The 24093-nt window shown below is 49.9% G+C and overlaps 1 long non-coding RNA gene across 5 annotated transcripts; it reads left to right on the top strand.

The window, feature by feature from the left end:
• The first annotated feature begins 1987 nt into the window (after positions 1–1987).
• On the top strand, positions 1988–23880 carry LOC103888950 (uncharacterized). 5 transcript variants are annotated; one of them, XR_008517854.2, is made up of 6 exons: positions 1992–2120; positions 2248–2420; positions 8269–8351; positions 10452–11856; positions 11928–12233; positions 13085–23880. It is a non-coding gene; the product is annotated as an uncharacterized LOC103888950 (long non-coding RNA). The 5 variants fall into 5 exon arrangements; XR_008517853.2 differs by having other exon boundaries at positions 11958–12233; XR_008517852.2 differs by having other exon boundaries at positions 1995–2120; positions 12108–12233.
• Positions 23881–24093: the final 213 nt, after the last annotated feature.

The raw sequence follows: 24093 nt of genomic DNA on the forward strand, positions 1-24093 counted from the left end.
TAGGTTTGTTGAATTGGGTTTGTATTTTCTGAAGACCAGGGCTGGTACCAGCAACAGATGTGTAGTCCAGAGAAAGCTGGGGAAGTTGGAATCTAAAAGGACAGGCTTAAATCTACTTGAGTCCCTTACAGTGTCTGTGGGCAGCTCTTATTGCCTCTCTGAGCCTCTGTATGTGAGCAATGAAGATGATAAACAATATTCACAGAAATGTGAAGAAAGAGATGTTGTAGTTTAATAATATAAATATGTCGTGAGCCCTTACTAGGTGCCAGGAACTGTGCTAAGCACACTTCCTGCATTTAGCCTGATGATGTGGATTCCATTATTATCTCTACTTTATGGACAAATAACTGAAGAAGGGTGTGGAGCTTGCCTAAGGTCACATCTGGTCAGAGGCATGGGCAGAACTGAAATGTAAACCCAGAATAGTCTAGTTCTGAATGTCGCTGGAATGTTCTAGCACAGTGGTTCTCTAGCTTGAGTGTGCATCAGAATTCGTTGGTGGGCTTGCTGAAACATAGATGTCTGGGCCTTCCTTTCTTTCCCCAGGGCTCACTGCAGCTGGGACTACAGGCACACACCGCGAGGCCTGGCTAATTTTTTTGTATTTTTTGTGGAAATAAGGTTTCACTTTGTTGCCCAGGCGGGTCTGGAATTTCTGGGCTCAAGCAAGCCTGTCCCCCAGGCTTCCCAAAGTTCTGGGGTTACAGGCAGGAGTGAGCGACCACACCCAACCTGAATTGTATTTTTCTTTTCTTTTCTTTCTTTTTTCTTTTCTTTTTTTTTGAGAGGGAGTTTCGCTCTTGTTGCCTAGGCTGGAGTGCAATGGTATGATCTTGACTCACCGCAACCTCCACCTCCCAGGTTCAAGCGATTCTCCTGCATCACCCTCCGGAGTAGCTGGGATTACAGGCATGTGCCACCACGCCTGGCTAATTTTGTAGTTTTAGTAGAGACGGGGTTTCTCCATGTTGGTCAGGCTGGTCTTGAACTCCTGACTTCAGGTGATCTGTCTGCCTCGGCCTCCCAAAGTGCTGGGGTTACAGGTGTGAGCCAGCCACCGTGCCCGGCCTCTTTTCTTTTCTTTTTTTTTTTTTTGAGACGGAGTCTGGCTCTTGTCACCCGGGCTAGAGTGCAGTGGCGCGACCTTGGCTCACTGCAACCTCCGCCTCCCGAGTTCAAGCGATTCTAGTGCCTCAGCCTCACGAGTAGCTGCGATTACAGGCACCCGCCACCACACCCGGCTAATTTTTTAGCAGAGATGGGGTTTCACCATGTTGGCCAGGCTGGTCTTGAACTCCTGACCTCAGGTGATCCGCCCGCCTCGGCCTCCCAAAGTGCTGGGATTACAGGGGTGAGCCGCCGTGCCCGGCCCTGAATTGGATTTCTAACACGTTCTCAAGCAATGTGGATGCTGCAGCTCTAGAACCATTACTTCAGGACCACTTCCTAGCATCCCTACTCTAGAAAATAGTAGGTACTAAGAAGAGGGCAGTTAAATAAAAGACTAAGTCGGGTGCGGTGGCTCGCGCCTGTAGTCCCAGCTACTCCGAAAGCTGAGGCGGGGGCAGGAGGACTGCTTGAACCCAGGAGTTGGGGGATGTGGTGAGCTATGACTGTGCCGCTGCACTTCAGCCGGGGTGACGGAGTGAGGTCCCATCTCTAAAATAATAAGAATAAATAATAATAAAAAATTAAAGATTAAACCTATAAATGTTGTTAGGCCAAATGCTTTACACGCATGAAGTTAACAGTTATGGGTTCAAATCTGGACTCCACCATAACCATGTGCATAAACAGGCATACACCCGAGGTCTTGCTGGTTAAGCCCTTGGACTATTCCAGGACAAGCGTCTTCTGTCCTCTTACTCCGGGGTTCAGGCTTCTGCGCCCCTGGTCCGCGGTCGCGCGCCGCCCCCGCGCCTCTCCAGCCCTGAGCTCTCTGCGGCCGAATGTGGCCGGGCAAGCGTTGCCATGACAGCGCCGCGGGTGGGGATGCGGGAGGCTGAGCGCGCCGGCCAGCTAGCCCCTTTGTGCGGCGGGGGCGGCGGAGTGCTCCCTCCAAGACCGGTTGCACCCCGCTTTCCTGGCCAGGACTCTGGCGCGCTAAGGAGGCGCGGGTAAGGAGGGGTTGGGTGTGGGGTTGTAGGGGCGCAAGGAGGCGGGAGGAGGGTAGAGGCGAGGGCCGGGGGTGGGGCGCCTCCGCCCGCCAGCCGCTCCCGCATTAAAATTTCATGGGCGCTGCAGCAGCTACAAAGACGACGCCGGCTGCGCTCGCGGGACCAGAGGGAGGGAGGCTGCGGACGAGTGCGGGGAGGAGTTTGAAATGGGAGGCGCTTGCAGGGGCTCCCCCAGTTCTGCGCTGTGAGCCGGGGCACAAAGAGCCCTCTGCACTCGCGCCGCAGGACCGCGGACCCAAGGTAAGACGTCGCCCCATCCTAGCAGCCTTCCTTCCCAAGTGTCCTCGTCCCCGAACGGGGAACAGCCTAATTCCCCAAGGCTGGGGTCGAGGGTAGGTCCCAGAGTCCCAGGGCTGGGTTCAGGGATGCAAACGCCGCCTGAAGTGTCCCGCATTGGATGGATGAAGAGGCTTTGCAGCCTGTAATTCTCAAACACAGCCAAGACTCTGGCTGGGATGGGGGATGAGGTCAGGCAAGGGGAGGATGCTTTGGGAGTCCAGTGCGAATGGGGATCTTGCAATCATGATTATGAGGGGGAACAAAGACCCTTTCCTTCCGACGACACGAGACACAATTTGGGAGGTGGACCCGCGGACCTTCTCGGCCCACCAGGTTAGCAATTAACTGGCCAAGCCATGGGCAGAGCCCAAAGGGTCTCGGAACTGGAGGTGGGGGTGGGGTGGCGGGGCAGGGTCCTTGAGCTCCCCTTCCCTCATACTCAGCCCGCCCCCGCCCCAACCCTCCCCCCCCCCCCCCCCGCCGCCCACGAGCCTGCCATTCCTTCACTTCTGGAACTCAAATCCCAGATGTCCGGCGTCAAATTTGGCTCCAAAAGGATGGAGAGGGCTGGTAGGTAACTCACCCTCGTTGAAAACAACAGTGACATCAGTTTATGGAGAGGTTACTCTACGCAGGGACGTGCTTGGTGCTTTGCAAGCGTTATCACAACAGTCCCACGAGGTGGTAAGAAACAACCCCATTTTAAAGATGAAGAAATGGAGATTCAGAGAGGGTTATCGACACCTCCAAGGTCACACAGCCAGTGATTATGAATCCAGATATGTAGGACTCTAAAGCCCATGTTGCATCTCCTAAAGGGTCTGGGGAGATCCCGGAACCCACCAGCTCTATTCTCCACCTCTCCTCGGCTCCAGGACACTCCCTGGAGAGGCTGGGAATTTGGGAAGAAAGGGGCCAGACCTTTCCCCTCTTCCAGCGGAGGGCCCTGGGGTAGAGAAATTGTTTCTGGGATTGTGCAGGAGGAGGCTCGGGGGGCGCGCCCTGGATTCCCCACCCTAATCCCAGGCTCCGGATCCGAGGCTGCCCGGCGCCTGGGATTGCTGGCGCGCACACCCCACTGCAGTGCCGCCGCGGGGAAAACGCCCCCACCTGCTGCGGCGGGAGGGGAGGAAGTATGAGAGGGAGGACTGCGAGAGAACTTGAGGGAACGGCTTTGTTTTTTCTCGGGGCCAGGCTGGGACTGAGCACGGCTCTAAGCAAAACACTTGCTCTGGACTCAGTGCTTTGCAAAGCGCAATCCCATTTGGGAGCATCTGGGAGCCCCGCGATGGCCCAGGGAGGGAGGCGGGGGTAGACGCAGGGCAGGGATGAGTAATTCCACTTGACAGACAGGGAAACCTGAGGACAGTGGTTCTCAGACTTTAGGGGCGTTGCTTCCAGTAAGCAGATGTCTGAGCCATGTGGCAAGGAGGATGAGTCAGCAGGTTTGGGGTGGGGCTGGGTATCTGATATTTACTCAGACCTCCTCATCCTCATCCTGCAGGTGGGCAGATCCTTGGTTGAGGGAAGAGTGCCCCCACCTCGCCCCTCACCCTTCTAGGCAGAATCATCCAGCAGCCTGGGCAAGCCATTTCCGGACACTTTGCCAGCTCCTAGCTTTGTGTGGCATTGAACTGATCCCACTCTAAGTTTGGTTAATTTCATGTTGAAAGCATTTTATGTAAACACCTTCCATGTCCCCCATGCCCGCCTATTTTACTATTTAGTGACCCTTGCCATTGAGAACTGTTCTGAAATCTACTCATTTTAAGCCTTAATCCCACTCCTTAACAGGGGAGAGTGGTGAAGTCTTCAGAGTCCCCCAAAACAACCATAACCCCTTACCGCCAGCTTTAGAAGAATAACTCTCTATGCTTGCATTAAAAATGAGAATTTTGGGCTGGGCACGGTGGCTAACACCTGCAATTCCAGCACTTTGGGAGGCTGGGGCGGGAGGATGGCTTGAACCCAGGAGTTCAAGCCAAGCCTGGGCAACATGGTGAGACTCCGTCTCTAAAATAAATAAGTAAAAATAAATGAGAAGTTTTATAATTTTTGCCGATTTTAAAAGATAAATTCAATAAGTTTAATAAGATGCATGATAATTGTAGAGGATTTAGAAAAGACAAAAAAAAGAAGAAAACTCCATTTTCTTCTTTTTTTCTTTTTCTTTCTTTCTTTTTTTTTTTTTGAAACAGAGCCTTACTTTTTGCTCAGGCTGGAGTGCAGTGGTGTGATCTTGGCTCACTGTAACCTCCACCTCCTGGGTCCAAGTAGCTGGGACCACAGGCATGTGCCACCATGCCCAGCTAATTTCTGGATTTTTTGTAGAGCCGGGGTTTTGGCATGTTGGCCAGGCTGGTCTCAAACTCCTCACCTCAAGTGATCTGCCCGCCTCAGCCTCCCAAAATGCTGGGATTACAGGCGTGAGCCCCCACACCTGGCCTGAAAACTTCATTTTCATGTATTTCTCTCTGGTATATTTTCTATTATTGAAATTGGCTGGGCACGGTGGCTCACGCCTGTAATCCTAGCACTTTGGGAAGCTGAGATGGGTGGATCACCTGAGGTCAGGAGTTCGAGACCAGCCTGGTCAACATGGTGAAATCCTGTCTTACTAAAAATACAAAAATTACCTGTGCATGGTGGCATGTGCCTATAGCCCAGCTACTCTGGAGGCTGAGGCAGGAGGATCAGATGAACCCAGGAGGTGGAGGTTGCAATAAGCAGAGATTACGCCACTGTACTCTAGCCTGGGTGACGGAGACTGTCTCAAAAAAAAAAAAAAAAAAAAAGAAGAAGAGAAGAAATTGCATTATATGTATACTGCTTTTGAGAAGTTATATCAGATGTGTTTCTCCATGTTATTATGACCTTTGCAGAGATCATTATGAGAGATTTCAGTGTTTCATGGAGGAGATAAACATGGTCTACTTCATCAGTTCCCTATTGTTGGTCCTGCTAGTTGTTTCCAATTTTTCTTTTCTTCTGCATCTTCATTTTAAGGTCCTTTCTCTGGCTGTGATCCATGCTTCTTCCTAGGGCAGGATTACACTCTTTGAATTTACTTCTTCATCAAGGCAGTGCAGAGTGGTGGAAAGAGAAGCAGCTGAGCGCAGGTCCGTGTGCAAATCCTTCTCTCCACCTGTGTCCACTTCAGTCAGGGAGTAATCTCCCTTTTCTGAACCTCAGTTTCCTCATCTTTTAAATGAGGAATTTTCATATTTAAAAAATACAAATGAGGAATTTTGTATTTAAAAAATACAAAAAACCTCAGTTTCCTCATCTTTTAAAACCGGCATCTTTTAAAACTTCATCTTTTAAAATCCTTCATCATTTAAAACCGGCAATCACAATCCTGGTTTTAAAAAGCGGCCGTGAGGCTATGAACCAGTGCATGTTCGGTGCCTTGTAGGTGCTTAATAAAGCTAGTGAATGCTATCGTGCACCCACTGGGTGTCAGCTGAGTTCACTTACGTAGCACCTGAGTCTTGTATGGATACTTAGTGATTTGCTTTTATTTCTGTTGAGGCTGCTGGTTCGTCTCCTGGGTGATTATTAGCCTGTTTGAGCAGCGTGTTTCTGGGGCATTGGGTCCATTGTGCAGATTCAATGGGCTGGTGAATAACTTGTAGGCCAGTCCTTTGTTTCAAGAGGATCCCTTCCCTTGTCTCTGAGGCCTGACTCATCTGTCAGCTTGAGCTCCGAGGAACAATAGCCAGAGATTCTCAAGAGCAGAGGCGAAGTCTGGCTGAGAGTGACATCTGTCTCCCTATCCCATCCCACTCTGATCAGATCAGATGAGGCAGGTGTCCCCTTATCCCTTGTGGTGCCAGGTGGGCCCCTCTGGAAGCTACCAGATGAGCCGTGGAAGGGAGGCGGGTGCTGAGCTATTGTATACTCAAAGGTGTGGAGGAGATGATGAGTAGTAACTAACCCCAACTACCACTTTGTTAGCGTTTACCAAGGTTCTTGCTGAGCACTGCCTCATGGAGACTCCATGATAAGGCAGGGAATTAGGCACTGCAGGTGGGAAACAGGCTCAGAGAGGTGAAGTGATGAGCCCAGGGCCACACAGCAAATTAGCTGTGGAGTCAGGATGTCAACCCATATCTACTTTGACTCTGAAACATGTGTTTGTCACTACTACACTATGCCACTCTCCTAAAAGTGAACGCAATCATTTGCCTACAGACTGTGAAAGCAACCGGAATAAACTGAACAGAGATGATTTATCAGTCACTGGCCAGTTTTCTCACAGTAATAGTAATGCAGATGGCCATTTACATATGGCCATTTACATATACCTTCCTTGGAAGGCAGTTTACATATACCTTCCTTGGATCTTTTCTCATTTAATCCATATATATATGGATCCGTATATATCCATATCTATCTATCTATCTATCTATCTATCTATATATATATATCTATATATATCTATATCTATATCTATATATATATATATACATGGATCCACTCTGTCACCCAGGCTGGAATGCAGTGGAGCAATCGCGGTTCACTGCAGCCTCTACCTCCTGGGTTAAAGCGGTCCTCCTGCTGCAGCCTCCCAAATAGCCACAGGCACAGGTACACATAACCACGCCCAGCTAATTTTTGAATTCTTTGTAGAGGCAGAGCCTCGATCTGTTACCCAGGCTGGTCGTGAACTCCTGGCCTCAAGCAATTCTCCTGCCTCTGCTTCCCAAAGTGCTGGGATTACGGTGTGAGCCACTGCGCCCAGTCCCTACCCCATTTGAACACACTTCTGCCCCTTTGGGGTCCAACAGGCCTGTTTAGAATCCCGGTTGCCTTATTTTCTAACTGAACCTCAGTTTCCTCAATTGTAAAGTGGGGATAATAAAACCCAGCTTGTTTTGCCATGTAGATAAAGACACTCCCAATTAGCATCTGTTCTTAATAAGTGTTAGTTTAGCTTCCTTTCCCTTCTTCTTGGTTTTCTTTCCTCTCTCTCCACCACAGGGGTTCCCTTGTTTGAAGGAGATTTGAAATTTCGAATCTCCTCTTTTGTGGACATTGTGTTTGAATTTGTAAAGAAACAGCGCTTTAATCCTCCTCTGCAGAAGCATCTGCTTCCCCCAGCGTGTCTCCTGCGAGGCGCGTGGCATATTTTCATTATTCTCTGGAGCTTCCGTTATCTCTGGGTGCTGGCTCATCCAAGGCAATTTGGGCCAACATCTCTTGTACGTCTCAGATCTCTGAGTAGTCATTTTATTCCAGAGTCAGGGAAAAAGACCAAAAACCCAGAGGGATTCTAAAATGCAACAAATATATGTTTCCCTGGCAGCTGCCCATCCATTACTAAGAACAGTACATGCTGTTTAGGGGGAAAAATGAATATCTCATGGGTAGTGTTAATGAACTGTGTGGTCAGTGATAATAATAATAATGATGTAAGAAAATGGTAGATAGAATTCAAGCTAAGTCTCATTCATCTTCTCATTTGATCCTCATGACAACCCTGTGAGGTGGGCACTGTTATTACCCTTAATTTGTGGATGAGAAGACTGAGGCTCCCTGTGGTAAAGGACTTGGTCAAGGTCACACAGTTTGCCGGTGGCAGAGCAGCACAGGAATCTGTGCCACAAAACCCATGTTAGGACGTATTGGTTGACACTGGCCTGATCAAAATACCTCCTTGTTTCCTGTTTTGCTTTTGATCTGCATCTGAGGAGATCAGTTTTGGGAAACGCTGTGATTTGAAACAGGACCTTAGCATCTATTCTCCACTGTACCCATGGGTGTGTATTTATTCTCTCACTGCTGTCTCTTCTTCTCTTGATGACAGTTGGAGGCATCTGTCCACCCATGTGGTTCCAGACACGTTCATGTGGCCACCAAGACCCCGTCGGCATCACAGGAGTAACCAAGGTGATCCTCCCTCTCTTCCTGTGTCCACTGGGGCTGGTAGAGACCAACTTAATGCTTTGAGGTCAGATCCATCATGAAATCCGTATGTCCTGAGACCTCCTGAATCTTAAGGTGGGAGAGACTTCTGATGACCCTCTGGGTTCCAGTTCCCCAATCGTGGCTTTCCCGACTGACCTTGGCTTGAAGTGGGTGGTCTGTGTGGCCTAGTGAGAGCTGAGATGATGAGGCCCTGGTGCCCACAACCGGTTCTTTGTGTGGCCTTTGATCTGGCACTTTTTAGTCCCAGTCCTCTTTCATCACATACAAATGAGTTTTACAAAAATAAATTTATTGAGGTATAATTTACATACAAGGAAATGCACCCATTTAAAGCACACATTTCAATGTGTTTTGACAAATGTATACACCTGTGTAACCAGGTGTTCAGGATGTAGAACATTTTCATCGTTCTAAAATGTTCCCCTGTATTCCTTCCCAGCCAATCCCCTCTCAGCCCCAGCCCCAGCCCCAGGAAACCACTGACCTGCTTTCTCAGAAGTAGATTGGATTTTTTTTTAATGTTCCATATATATGGAAGCTTCTGTGTTCAGCTTTTTTTTTTTTTTTTTTTTTGAGACAAGATCTCACTCTGCTGTTTGGGCTGCAGTGCAGTGGAGCCATCTCGGCTCACTGCAACCTCTGCCTGCCGGGTTCAAGTGATTCTCCTGCCTCAGTCTCCCGAGTAGCTGGGATTACAGGTGTGCATCACCACACCAGCTGATTTTTGTATTTTTAGTAGAGATGGGGCTTTGCCATGTTGGTCAGGCTGGTCTTGAACTCCTGACCTCAAGTGGTTGCCTCAGCCTCCCAAAGTGCTGGGACTATAGGTGTGAGCCACTGCGCCCAGCTGAGGCTCATGCTTCTTGTTGCATGTCTCAGTAGTTCAATTCCTGTTCTGTCCAATTTTATTGAGGCATAGTTTAAATGTCATATAACTCACCCATTCAACGATTTTTAATAAATGTACCAAGTTGTGCAACCTTCACCATAAATCAGTTTTGGAACAGTTCCGTTACCCCAGTAAGATCTCTCATACGCATTTACTGTTCATCCACATCCCATCCCTAACCCCAGGAACCACCAATCTATTTCTCATCTCTGTAGATTTTCCTTTTCTGGATATTTTGTATAAATGAGATCATACAATATGTGTTCTGTTAAGCCTAGCTTCTTTCCCACAGCATGATGTTTGTAAGGTTCATCAATGTTGTAGTATGTATTAATAGTTTGTTCCTTTTTATTGATGAGTAGATTCCGTTGTGTGGATAAGCCAGACTTTGCTTTTCCATTCATCAAGATAGGGGATTTTAATTTGATCAGTGCTGCCTAACTGTGGTATATACATATAATGCTACAGGATAAATATGGCTTATATTTCTGGAACATAAATATCACACACAGATTTACTTAAAGTTTAAATCATTGAGTGGTGAAAATAATTTTTGGAACATGTACTGTGTGCCAGGCACTGGCTAAGCTTTGAAAATCATTAACTATGGACAGGCGTGGTGGCTCATGCCTGTAATCCCAGCACTTTGGAAGGCTGAGGCCAGCGGATTGCCTGAGGTTAGGAGTTCAAGACCAGTCTGGCCAACATGGTGAAACCCTGTCTCTACTACTAAAAAAAAAAAAAAAGTTAGCCAGGTGTGGTGGCACGCATCTGTAATCTCAGCTACTTAGGAGGCTTAGGCAGGGGAATCACTTGAACCTAGGAGGCAGAGGTTGCAGCGAGCCGAGATCATGCCACTGCACTCCAGCCTGGGTGACAGAGTGAGATCCTGTCTCCAGAAAAAAAAAAAAAGAAAGAAAGAAAGAAAGAAAAATAATTAACTTTGAGTCACACATTGAGTACGTGGGAGTGAGAGAGCCACAGTTTCCTCCAGGTTTCTCTAGCCCGAAAGCCCATACCTTCCTTTGTACTGTCTAAGACGGTGTCAGCTAAAGGTCCCTTGAAACCTCCATCACCTTGTTGGTATCATGACTCTAGGTCCACAGAGCCAGGGGAAAGGGTCACTGTGGATCAAGCCAGGCTCCTCTGAGCAGTCCAGGGTCTATTTACAGAGAGCAGCAAGTTCCTGGGACAGAGGAGAGAGAAGGGAATTTCCAGGTTCTTCAGGACGTTCACAACCACACTGAGAAGCATCTTTGCAGATAAGTATTTAAACTTACCAGCCCATAGCCTACCAGCCTGCCCTCTTCTGGTCTGTGCAGGAAAGTGTAGTATCCTAGAATACCAAAGTGGGAGGGGAAACGGGTGATGTAGCTCATTCTCTTTTCTACCTCTATGGAAGAAAGAAAGAGCCTGTCCCCATTTTGTGGGGTCCCAGAAAGGGTGATTTTTCACACTCCACATTTGGCATTAGGGCTAGTATTTTATAAACGTCACTGTATGGAACTTTTGAAGGCTGAGTTAAATGACTTCATCTTGTGTACTTGTAGAACTGCTATTAGAAGGAGGCTGGGGACTCCCTGATGATGTGAACCAGCCCTTCTCTTCTCAGTTTTAGCATTTTGTGATCATATTTATAAACCTCGGCTAGGGCTCCTTGGCCTTACAGTTAGGTGAAGAGTTAACACTGTGACTTTAGATGCATTTTGCTTAGTGCAAGTGTCTGAGTTCATCTCCAGTTCTGGACTCCAGCCCCGACTCCCAGGTGCTGACAGCAAGCTCTGAAGATATGCTGAGAGGGCTCCCTGACTCTCCTGACTCAGGTCTGCCAGTTGATGAAGACAGCACAGTTGTTACCAAAAACAAAACCTGGCAGATGGTCCTAGGTCAGGATTAGTCGTCATTCTCTGGTCTTCTCCAGACTGGTGACACAGGGTGGTCTTAAAAGAGTCCTTCTCCAGCCTCTGGCTCCCCGAATTTCCTCTGGTGCATGGGGCATCAGGAAAGGGCAGGGGAGAAGGAAGGGGAGCAGAAAAATAACTGAGGCTGGGCCGAAGGGTCCCTTCCATTTCCTATCCATTGCTTCAAACAATGGCTGATTATTGTGCACCTTGAGTGAATGTCAAGGCAGGAAGGGTTCCAGGGCCACCCAGTGTGGCAGGAGCAGAGCTGGGATCAGAATTCTGGATTCCTGACTCTCCGTTCAGCTGCAGTTCAGCTGTCACCAAGCTGCTGAGTTTGTCCTACTTTCTCCCGGGTCGCATTCTGCTGTTGTTGGGAAACAGGGAGTGAGTGAAGGGAACCCGGGAACCCCTCTCCCCTCACCTTTTAAGGATGTTCTGGGGTGCAATAAAGGGAGGTGGAGGGTGGGATGCCTGGGCCCAGCCTCCCTGGCTCCTGGTCCTTCTTTCTTCGGCGGGAGTTCTGGCAAGGCCTGGGCCTGGGGAGGGGGCCTGGGTGCAGTTTTCTCCTGCGGTGTGGTTGGCTCTTTTGTCTTCCAGGATGGGCCTGTGGGGTCTGTGTGGGGAAGGAAGGAGCTGGGAGCCTGGGCTGCCTGTGTCGGCTGGATGCTGCCAGGTAAGCCTGGGAGGGATGTGGGGAGGGAGGGAGGGAGGGAGGTCACATGGAGCTTGTTTTCATGGGAGTAGGTTGTCCTCCCACCTGTGCCCCCTCCTCAGGCCCAGAACGCTCCTGCTCATGAGAAGATGGCCAGGGAGCCAGGTGGCTGGAATGCTTGCCCTGTGTGGTCTTGGTGGGAGTGGATGGGATGGAATCAAGACCACTGTGGGTGAGCTCGAGCAGAGAATTTAGCGTGTTCGTTCATTCAGCACCGGCATGGACCAAGCAACTTCTCTGAGCCAGATGCTGGGGACGCAGAGGTGAACCCAGAGACATGATCCCATCTGCTCAGATCTTCATGTCAGAACACGCTTTATTACAGTCTCGGCAAGGGGGTGAGCTCCTCGTCCTGGGAGCAGTGTGTGTGTGTGTGTGCGCGCACGCGTGTGTGTGCATGCCTGTGTGTGTATGTGCATGTGTGTGCATGCGTGCGTGTGTGTGTGCGTGTGTGTGTGCATGTGTGTATGTGTTGGGGGTGGTGGTGTGCAGAGATCCTCCCAGTGGGAATGTTGTAAAATGAATTGAAGCCATCAAAGGCCTTTGAAGGTCCTTCCCACCCACTCAAACCCTTGCCCTGTCTCCGCCCATGATGCTCCTGGAGCTTGCTATGGGCTCCCTTTACTGCTTTTCCTCTGGTCCCCTGAGCTAACCCTGCCTGGTGGGGTATTCTCAGCTTTCATTGCTTCCTCTTTTTAGATAACTTTTTTTTTCCTTTTTCTCAGAGATAGGGCCTCACTCTGTTGCCCAGGCTAGAGTGCAGTGTTATGATCACGGCTCACTGCAGCCTTGACCTCCAGGGCTCAATACATCCTCCCACCTCAGCCTCCTGGGTAGCTGGGACTACAAGTGCACGCTACCATGCCTGGCTTATTTTTTATAGAGACAGAGTCTCAATATGTTGCCCAGGCTGGTCTCGAACTCCTGGGCTCAAGTGATCCTCCTTCCTTAGCCTCCCAAAGTGCTGGGATTACAGGTGGGAGTCACCGTGCCTGGCCTAGGTTTCTTCTAAAAATTTTTCATGTCCAAAGCCCTCACTTCCACCCTGTGTTGTGCTGGGGGCATGAGAGAGAGACTGGGGGGGATCTCTGAAGATGTGTCCCCTCAGATGCAGAATTAGGCTGGGGGGATGTGGGAAGTTGGGGATGGAGGCTGTGGCCTCATCCTCACTCGCTGTGTTCCCCCCCAGGTGGCTCCATCTGGGCCGCATCTCCAGGACTCCTGGCCTGGCCTTCTCTTTGGACCTCGGGTGACCCTGGATTCTGGCCACAGTGACTTAGCGGGCAGACTCCGGTGGTTTTCTAGCCCGCTGGGTGACTCCCTGAAGATCTCATCTTCTTCACACCTGTTGGGATGGAGCCTCCCATGGATAGGAACTCTTCCTGGTTGATGCTCAGCAGACAACTGGATCTGGCTCTGGAGGACAGCTCCAGGGGTATGAGGGAGGCCTGGCAGCCCACTACTCCCTCCTCACCTGCTTGGGCCCTGCCTGCTGTGCCCTATTGTCTGGGTCTGGGGGCCCTTTCCTGACCCCATGTGAACTTGATTCCTCCTCGCGTTTCTGCCGGTGACCAGACAGAGCCTGGCCTGGGCCAAGGCCACACTGACCACACTCTCCCCAAGGCTGGGTCTCAAAGGACCCTACAGGATGGGGACAGGAACAGGGACAGGAGTCAGGGAGGGGCTGTCAGGCAGAGGGCAGATGCAGCTCCTCGGGTGGCGCTGGCTGGAGTCCTTTGTCTCCATTTGCTCAGTGTGTAATTGTCATTTTGTGGGGGGCTTCCTTGGTGGGCCTTTTCCATGCTTTTCCTCTCCCTGATGGTTACAAAGAGGAGACAGTCAGGATCTGGGAGGAGCTGGAGCCTTCCCCCTGTGCTTTTGAACTCTGGGAGGGGCAGCTAGAGGGGCTGAGAATGCACCATCCTGAAAAGAGAGGGTCTTTAAGGGATAAGATCTAGGCCAGGGAAATTCACTAGAAAGAGACAGGTGGCTCTGGGTTTTTTTCCTGCCATCCAAAGGGAACCAGTCTTACCCAAAGGCTTGAGGGGTCACCCTAGCCCAGTCTCAGGACACTCTTCTCCAATCAGATCGCTGCTTCTAGCTGCACTCCTCCTGGATTCTGTTCTTGGGGAACAGAAGGTGGCAGGACAGGCCCCACCATCTGCAATTCCAGCTCCCTCCAGAGGGGACAGTCCCAGCATTTGCAAGAGAGCAGCTTGTGGCCTCCCTTAGGCAAGTTTAAAAGCCAGATGTCCTTTTTCTCAGAATGGGGAGTGGTGTGTACTATTCATCAGCTTGGGCTGCCACAGCACCATGCCACAGACTGGATGGCTTAAACATCAGGAATTTATTTTCTCCCAGTTCTGGAGGCTGGAAAGTCCAGATCAAGGTGTTAGAGTTGGTTTCTGGTGACGCCTCTCTCCTTGGCTTGCAGGTGGCACCTTCTTGCTATGTCCTCACATGGCCTTTTCTCTGTGGAGAGGGACAGAGAGCATGAGCAGGCTCTGGTGTCTCCTCTTCTTCTTATAAAGACACTAATACCACCATATTAGGGCTCAATCCTATGACCTCATTTAACCTTAACCCCTTAAAGGTCCCATCTCCAAAAACAGTCACATGGCAGGCTACTGCTTCAACATATGAATTTGGGGGAGGGGACACCATTCAGTCCTTAACCGGGTGGTCACCGCAAACATGGAAAGTCAGAGCCATCTCCCCTTCAGAATTCCCGCCCCCACCCAGGGATGGGGAAGAGGAGCAGAGGTATGGGAAGCAGACACGGAGAGTGGCAGGTACCATGCTGGGGTGGCTCGGGAGTGCTTCGGAGGACATATGAAACTGGCAGGGCTCAGTGCAGGGAGGCGGAGCCCCTGGGAGAGCTGTGTCCTGAAAAGGGCCTGAGCTACAACCCTGGGCAAGTTACTTCACCTCTGAGCCTCCACTGCTCTGTGAAATGGAAGGCATGTGCTCGCCTGTCAGGTGTAGGGAGCATTCAGTGAGATTGTGTGCCTAGCACAATGCCTGACTCCCAGTAGGTGCTCAGTAAATGCTCCCATCCATCTGGGAGTACAGACTTAGGGTTTATCTATTTTTTTTTTTTTGGGCTCTCTGGACTTTAAAACTCAGCATCTTCTGATCCAGAGGCATTTCTGATTAGCCCTTCCCTACCTATTTTCCTAGTGTCACTCTTTAATCAGCTTGGGGAGGTGGCAGCATTTCATGGCCTCCGTAGTAACTCACAATCCTTCCTGGGGTATTTAAATTCTACTCTCTCATCAGCACTGAGCACCTACTTTGGGCCCTTTCCCATGCTAGCCATTTGGGGGAAATATAGGTGAAGAGTGGCTGGGGTTCGAACCTTTAGGATTTCACAGCCATGCTGGATGGGATAAAACCAGCTCACATGGAGAATCAGAGAATGGACAGTGCCATAAAACAGTCTACTGAGGCACAAGTTCTGAGTGCCTGGGAAGTGGTAGAGAGACCCCAGAGAGGGCTGCTGCAGTCCAGAACAGCTTCCTAGCAAGCTGTACCAAACAGGGCTTTGAAGGATGAGAAAGATCTGGCTGAGATGATACCCTACCCTCTAGGGAAATTCTTAAAGTAAGTTCTAGGAAATGTCATTGCTCCTTCAAAAAGAAGGTTCAAATTCAAATTCCGCTGCACTACTGAAGTACTGCAGGACTTATCAGAACCTTTAAAATGCTAATGGCAATTTCAAATACTCAGGGACAGGGCATAGGATGAAGTGTTCCTTGACTTTTATGGCCGTAGAATCCTTTTCTCATGGAACATCGTTTAGAACTGTGGGAGATGCTAGGCTGGGGTTTCTATGGGAAAAGTACAGCAGTGATAAAAGATGGCATAATTAGGGTACACTTAGGTGCTTTGTAGCATTGGCTGAAAAGGAAGCAGACCGGGAGGGCATGGGGGAGTCTCAACTTGGTTCCAGGAGCCAGGCCAGCTTGATGCAGGGTTTTTTTTTTTTTTTTTTCCTAATGGTGGGAGGGCAGGCCAATAGTTGGAGCAACTAGAGGCCTGACAGTCGGTGATGGAAGAAATGTCTACTAAGCACCGTTGTCAGATCTTTTGCGGAGAGATGCTGGTGTGCGTGTGTCTATGTCAGAGTGTAACAGGATCCAGCCCTCTGGGAAGGGGCTGACCAGAACCAGGCAGGGGGTTTCTATCCGGGACAAGTAGGGTCCATTTTCAGGGGAGCTGAAATATTTGCAGGGGGTGCTCTGAGACCCACAGCCAATAAATAGGAAAGCAACATGCTTTTGGGCAGGGTCCATGTGGTTAGGGTTGATTTTGATGGGGCTGGGGGGCTTAGAGGTAGACCCCCTGCCCTGGTCAGGCCCCACTCCCTGGCTGGTGGGGGCGGGAGGCCTCTGAAGCTGTAGCTGGAGGGGCCAGGGCAGTGTTGCATGGTGTGATTAACCTACTAACCCAGGGCTCAGCTGGGACGCTGTGGCGTGTGACGAGGTGCCTGGCCTTCTGCCAACCAACTAACCCACTAACCAGGCCCGAGCATGCCCTACTAACCACCCCCCCGCAGCCAGATCCTACTAACCGTGCAGCTCATGGGCCTTTCAAGGGGCTGGGATATGGGGGCAGCCAAGGCTCCAGAAGGCTCCGCCTATGGGCTGGGATCTTTGTGCAGACCCACGTTCCAGGACAGAGAATGCAAATAAGACTCACCAACTCTGCCACTTCCTGTTGAGTGAGTTTGAGTAAGTCACCTCACTTCTCTCAACCTCAGTTTCCTCAGTGGTAGAATGCGAGTTCTGATACCTTACAGGTTGCAGTGAGGATTCCTGTGAATATCAGGGTCTCAGCACATGGCAGATACTTTAAAAAAAAAGTATGATGATGGAGGAAGGCCCCTCAAACCTGGTTGAACACGTCTGCTGCCTAGGCCCTCGCCTCTCTGGGTGTTCTGCACACAGATCCTTCTGCCTGTGGCAAGACACTTGCTTTGAATCCCTGTCACTTCCCCACATTCTTCCTCCGTCTCAGCTTTCTTTTCTGTAGGCAGCTCTTTTGTTCGATTACTAACCCGTCTAACCCCTGGGGTGCCTCAACTGCACCCCGAGCATCCCTTAACAAACTAACGGACTTGCGTGCGTTCTTCCTTTTCTCTTAGCGACTCCTGTGTGTGTCTGCTGAGGTGCCCTGTCCGCTGGTGCTGTGCTCTGACTTACTAACCCAGCCCCTACTAACCCTGTTTTCTCTTCTTACTAACCCCAGCCCTGCCGAGCTCTGGGCTCCCCCCGGGGGCTGGTCTCCCTCCTTTTGGCAAGCAGATGACTTGGGGCTACTGGCCCTGTAGACAGATGTCCCACTTTGCTGCCCCATATTGGCTGTTTGTAAGATCAGAGTCCACTGGGCCAGGTCTAAGGCAGGGGATGGCCCTATTAACAAGACTCAGAGGAGGAAGAGGTGGTCCTGTGGATGTGGGAGGCTGGACTCTGAGTTTGACATCTCTCCTATCTGCAGAAGTCTGGTTGCCACTGGGAGTAGGTGGGACCAGGGAAACCTCTGGGACGTGAGTGTGGAGGCCTGTGAGTCTAGACTCTAGACTGTGGAGCTCTGAGCTTTTGTGTCCTTCTCTGGAAGGAAGCTGGGGAAGAATCTTCTCCATTGTTAAGTGACAGGGATAGAAGCTGTCCTGCACAGGAAGTCACGAGGGGGGCGTAGCCCACGAGGAAGGCAGGAGGGGGCGTGCCCGTCACCGGACATTAGCAAATGGGCGTGTCCCACACCGGAAGTCAGAAAGCGGAGCCTTTCTTACACCGGAAGTCAATGAAGCGGGTCTTTCCCACGCTAAAAACCACTGAGTGGAGTATTTAGTACACAGGAAGTCGGCCAGAGAAACATTTCTCATATTTGAAGGCCGGGAAGAGGGACATTTCTGACACCGGAAGTCAGTGAGAGGGCTCTTTCCCACACAGGAAGTCAGCTACAGAGCCCTCTCCCCTCTCTAGAGCTGAGAGACGCCGGTTTCCCCCGCCGAAAGTAGACGTGGGGCTGTGACCGGAAGTCATTGGGAAAGATCCGTGCCACGCCCGGAAGCTAGAGGGCGTTAGTTGTCGGGTTGAAAAGGGGGGTGGGGAGGGGAAGCAGCTTTACCCCCCGGGCTCGGAGTTTGCAGGAGAGAGAAGTCGGGAGCAAGAAATGAACTTCAGGGGCTCACAGGGTTCCCGCAGATGCTCAGGCCGGCCAGGAATGTATCTCTGGCTCTCTGTTCCCACCCACGTCACTGCCTCAGCCAGCCTCCCCCAGAGCCCGCCAGCCGCTAAGCCGGGGCCACACCTGGGGGTGATTTCATGCCTCACCTCCAGTAGGCACCTTGGTTTCTTTGGGCTAATCTCTGGCTCCCTTGCACTAACTCTTGCTCTCACCCAGCTAATCCCTGCCTTACCCTGACTGCCCCAGGGGCTGACCACTAACAACCAACCTGGCCTGTCTGGGGCTCCAGGCTCCTGGCCTGGCCCTGACCAGCTCTTAATTAACCTTTCCTTCACCTTGACTAACTCCTGCCTTCCTGGTCTGTTCCTTTCAGCAGAAACTAATGGCTTGTGGATTTTTTTCTGACTAACAACAGGTCTAACATTCCTTGTTACTGTTAACAGCTTGGATGTCGGCATGGCTGGGAAGGGGCTAACACAGGTTTGAACTTGACTAACACAGGGAAAAGTGTAGCTAACAATTTTGGACGTGGTGGCTGCTCTGCGTCAGAGCAATCAGAAGTCGGTAAAGATGGTGGTTTTCTAAAGGAGGTGCCAGGGCTCTGGTGTGGACCAGGCCTGATGGAACAGTGGTACCCACCAAGGTGGGGTCAGAAGTATAGCCAGTCTTGCAAGATTTTGGTCATTGGGCATATCTTCACCCCTCATAATCTGCATTTGGTTTCAGTTCTTTAAAAAATATAGCCTTATAGCTACAGTAGTTTGCACAAGTAGATGCAGCTCTTATAAACCTTAAAATACCTGTCTGGTGTCTACAGAGCATATGCCATTTTGTATAGAGTCACCCGTCCCCAGGCCAGGTCCTAGAGTCTTCATTTTGGGGACTTTGTGTTTTGGAAGTTCTAGGACATAAAGCTTTAGATCAGAGTATTCAGAAGGGTTATAACTCCATCAGTCATTTACATGTTAGTAGTATAAATTATCTGAGCTTCCTCTTCTAACTTTTAGCTCTTCTAGCATAAACTCTTCTGTGCAATTTAGCTGCACCGAGGAAACGGGAGTTTTTCTGGAAGGGACTTTTGATCTCTTTAGACTGAGGGAACGTCCTTTGGGAGTAGAGGGGCAGGGAGCATATGCCAGGGATTCCAGGTGCAGATAAAAGGTGGCACTAGTTCAAGGTTTTGCTGACTCAATCTGGTAGTCAGAGTGTGCAGGAGAAGACAGCTCAAGGCAGGGCCTGGAGGATTGGATCAGTTTAGGGACAGGTCAAAGGCGGGCTTAGAGACCTTAGAGCAGGTGGCTTGGTTCGTTGAATGCTAGTCTGGTGCTGAGAGCCCTTTTCTCCGGCAACTGTGGACTCAGAGCTAACCAATTGTAGTTGGCAGTGGGGGCTGAAGGGTGATCCAGAGGCCTGAGCTGCAGAGGGCACAAGAGAGAAAAGATGTCTTAGGAAGAGCTTTGAGAACATGCCTTGGCTGCTGGCAGGGACCTTGGATGAGGTAGTCTACACCCGGAAGTGCCTGCCTGCCATCCTCTAGTGGCTGCCTTACTCCATTTCACTCAAAGCAGGAAGCTCAGAAACACCTCCTATTCCTGAAACTCTTCTTTGTTTAACTGCAAAGATTTGATGCTGCTAAGGATCTACTATGTGCCAGGCACTGCTGTGGGCGCTGAGACCTGCACCTGGGCTTTTTCGTCATGGTGCTTTTATAGCCTAGTGGGAGAGGTGGTGAAGTAGATAGTGATTCAGTGAGATGGGTGTTATGAAGGGTCAGGGGTCTGTGGGAGCACCGAGGAGACAGACAAGATTGATGTGCACCTACTGTGTGCCAGGTGTGTGCCAGGCATTGGGGATGTAGTGGTAGTTAAACACCATTTGGTCTTCAGGAGCTTTAATTCTAGTGTGTTGGGTGGGTACAGGGGGGTGGAATGGGGACAGAGAGACACCTAATCCACCCTGTGGTGGCTTTCTGGAGAGGGAGGCATCTAAGCTGAGCTGTGGCTGGGTGGAGTGTGGGTGGGGATGAGTTCCAGGCAGTGAGGGTGGTGGACACCAGTTTCTGGGGATCAGAGAGGATCGAAAGAGGTTCTGGAAGGTTCATGTGGAATGTAGCAAGAGATAGGGGACATAGACATGGTGCCGGGTCTGGTTGCCAAGGAGTTTAGTTTTATCCTTAGGCCTTGGGGAGCCATGGATATGATCTGAGAAAGGGAGTTAATGGATTTGAGTTTTAGGCTGGCCATTTGGCTTTTCCAGCCCAGGTGGAACTCAGAGGAGTTTGCAATGGGCTCTGGCCACATTTTAGACAACTGAGCAGAACTTTTTGAAACTAGGAAGACCCTTTCGTCCACCTTTTGATAAACAGAATCCATACATGTTTACTGCAGTTGGAAGTATCTCTGCAATGACTGGAAAGTAAAGAGGACCAAGGTGAAAATAAAGGCTTGGAAAGGGAGCAATCTTGAAAACATGTCATCCCATGGTGGTGGGAAGCCCCTGGAGAAGATCAGGGGAAACACAGTCATAGGCTGCAAGTCTATAAGAGAATTCCATTGCGGAGGGAGCCCACTTGTCATGCATGGCTGCAAGGGGCAGATATAAGTGTGGAGTAAGCTTGCAAGAGCTGATCCTGGTCCCAGAGAGGGAAAAATATGCCTTGGTGGGTAATGAACCTTTTGTTCCCAGAGGCAGAAGGATTGGGACTAGGCCAACATAGAGATTGGCGATGGTTGTCTAAGAGTGTGTGTGCATCTTGACAATATTAGAGGAGGCTGAGCCCAAGCAGGCACATTCTCTTCAACCCCTCCCTCATTCAGTCTGCTTTTGAGTCTACTGAACATCAAGCTTGCTATGAGCAGGATCTTAGAGCTGAGGAATTGGCCTTCCAATCTGAACAGGTGTTGTAATCCTTTCTTAATAGGTTGTGCTGTGGACCCAATGTGAGGGCTGTGCTCATGTAAATGGTGACATATTGAGCAGGGGGATGCTTTCGGGGTAGGGGGACTGGTTCCATTCCAACAAAGGCCCTCTTGAGAGTCTATCCAGGGACCCATTGTTTTACTTTAACAGACCAGAAAAGATGTTTGTTTTCCATGTCATTACCCCCAGGGGATGCCGAATGTGTGGGCAGAAATTTCTCTGTAGATTAAAAATCAGATTTTTACATGGATTCAGCAAAGGAGTGTCACTTGGATTTTTGTTTTCATCCATGAATGTAGCTGCTTCTGTGTAAAATGACGTTTTGCTATTAAAAATCAATTCACACTGGAAACATGACTGTGGCATATGAAGCAGAAGGGATGTGCTGTTTAGGGGAGAGGGAGCAGCCAGTGGCATTTTCAAGGAGCAGGGGTGGGCTCTCTCGGTGAGTCAGCCTTTCCTCAAGAGTGACCCTGGAAGTCAATATAACACGGTATTTTATTTTTTAATTTTGGTAAAATAATCATAACATAAAACTTAACCACCATAATAATTTTTAAGTGAACATCTTAATGGTATCATTCACATTGTTGTGCAATCATTATCACCACTGGTATTTATTTTTCTTTTCTTTTTTTTAGAGATGAGGTCTTGCTATGTTGCCCAGGCTGGCTTTGATCTCCTGGTCTCAAGCAATCCTCTTGCTTCAGCCTCTTGAGTAGCTGGGACTGCAGGCGTGCACCACTGTGCCTGATGGTATTTTTAAAAAATAACACTTCTTTATGCCTAGGGCAGTGCTTCGAGAAATCCAGGTTCTTATTGCCAGGGAATTTTTTTTTTTTTTTGAGACGGAGTCTCACTCTGTTGCCCGGACTGGGGTGCAGTGGCGCGGTCTCGGCTCACTGCAAGCTCTGCCTCCTGAGTTCACGCCATTCTTCTGCCTCAGCCTCCTGAGTAGGTGGGACTACAGGCGCCAGCCACCACGCCCGGCTAATTTTTTGTATTTTTAGTAGAGACGGGCTTTCACCGTGTTAGCCAGGATGGTCTCGATTTCCTGACCTCGTGATCCATCTGCCTTGGCCTCCCAAAGTGCTGGGATTACAGGCTTGAGCCACCGCGCCCGGCCTGCCAGGGATCTTATACTTCATTGGGGAGGCAAAGAGTTCCTTGGTGACAGAGAAAAATATAGAGTTTAGTGTGTGGTTATGAAGGACTGGCAAATATAAGCCACACACATTGCCGCTCTTCCCTTCAGCATCCTTGACAGACATTGCAAGTTGATTGCCTATCTCTCTTTGGGAACTTGGGTGCATTTTCAGGCTCTTTCTCAGAACAGCGTTCTGGGCAGCCAAGTTTTAAAAGAACTTTTGAGTCAGTCTTAAGATTGAGACTACTTATAAATCTCAGTTTGAATCCCAGCTTTGCCACACACCTGCTGTGAGATCTTGGGGATGATTGCCCTCCCCTGAGCCTCCATGGGCTCTGTGGAATGGGGGGACCACTCCCACCTCATAGGGCCATTGTGAAGGTTCCCAAGTGTTCTTGCAGAGCTGAGACAGTGCTTGATACCCTGCAAGTGTTCCCTGAAACCTCATTCTATGTGAGCACCAGATGATGGGATTGGGGGCCAGAGGTGCTCTGTTGGAAAGGAGGTCAGGAGGTGGGGTGAGGGTGGGGGCAGTAAGGGATGGCTTTCTGGAAGAATCGGAACTTGAGGGGAACCTTGAAGGATGGGGAATAGTCAATAAATTAGGAGAAAATAGCGATGGTGCAGGGCATTTTGGGGTGGCTTCTCCAAGATTCACTGGACTGGTTCGGTAGGAGATAAGGATATTGATAGGATATTGGGGTGGGGGCAGGATGGACACTCCAGAGGAGGTTACAGACTGAACTAAGAAGTGGAGGCTGGTCTGTGCAGCAGCGTTCAAGGCATGGTAAGAAGCTTGGGAATCTCCCATGGTTGGCAGAACTTGTGAGTCCCCCTGCCCTCAAAGGACTACAAGACCCCTAATGAGAAGAAAGCTTCCTCCCAGTCCTCCTTTCTCTTCCTCCTCTCCCTCCCTCTATTCACCCGGCAGCTGTTTACGGAGTCCTTCTTGTATAGTGGGCACTGCCTTAGCCTCTGGGATGCCAGGTTGCTGGCCTTTCTGTTACCAGTGCACCTGTTTGTTCTCGCCTGGGTACCTACCCTTGCACTGGCCTTTCCCATCACCTGGAATGTATGTCCCTCTGGTTTTCACATGGCTGACTTCTTGGTGGCTCTCAGCTGAACATCACTTGTTCAGAGAAGCCTCCCCTGACCATGCTGTCCACAGTACTCTATCACTGCAGTTCTCAAACATTTTGGCTTCAGGCTCTTTACACTCTTGCCATATGACACACAGTGCTAGCTGATCGCCTGCCTATCTTTGGGAACTTGGGTGCATTTTCAGCCTTTTTCTCAGAAAAGTATTCTGGGCAGCCAGGGCCAATTGCAGGTGTTTTTTCAAAGGCATTGTGGATACTGGCCACCGGCAAGGCCCAACTGGCCCCTGTTTCATTCATTCAGCAAAACGTTGTTGAGTCCTACTGTGTGCCAAATACAATGCTGGGTGCCCAGGGCACAGCAGACAGGCATCACCCCTGCAGAGTGCACAGCCCAGGAGAGGCAGTGAATGAAAACTAGATTTGGACGGGGGACAGGGACAGAAGGAAACCATTGTAGAGAGACTCTGCCATGTTGTAAATTAAAACGGAGACATTTTAAAAAGACTTGTTTATTAATTCATGGAAAAATGACAATAACAATAATAAACCCATTGCATATTAACAAAAATAACACATGCTTTATTATGAGTAACTGTATTTTCCAAAATAAAATAAATTTAGTGAGAAGACAGCATTATTTTACTTTCTTTGGGTAAATCTCTTTAATGTCTGGCTTAATAGAAGACAGATTGTGTTGCATTCTGATATCTGCTTCTGCTTTCAGTCTGTTGCATGTCAACGTCGTGTAGCTCCTGGAAGGGAGTCCAGTCCGCTTTGTAGGTGCTCTGTGGCCCAGCCAGAGCTGTAGTTCACAGGAGCGACCAGGAGATGGTGGTGTTG

This window comes from Pongo abelii, chromosome 23 (assembly GCF_028885655.2).
Source record: "Pongo abelii isolate AG06213 chromosome 23, NHGRI_mPonAbe1-v2.0_pri, whole genome shotgun sequence".
Taxonomy (NCBI): Eukaryota; Metazoa; Chordata; class Mammalia; order Primates; family Hominidae; genus Pongo; species Pongo abelii.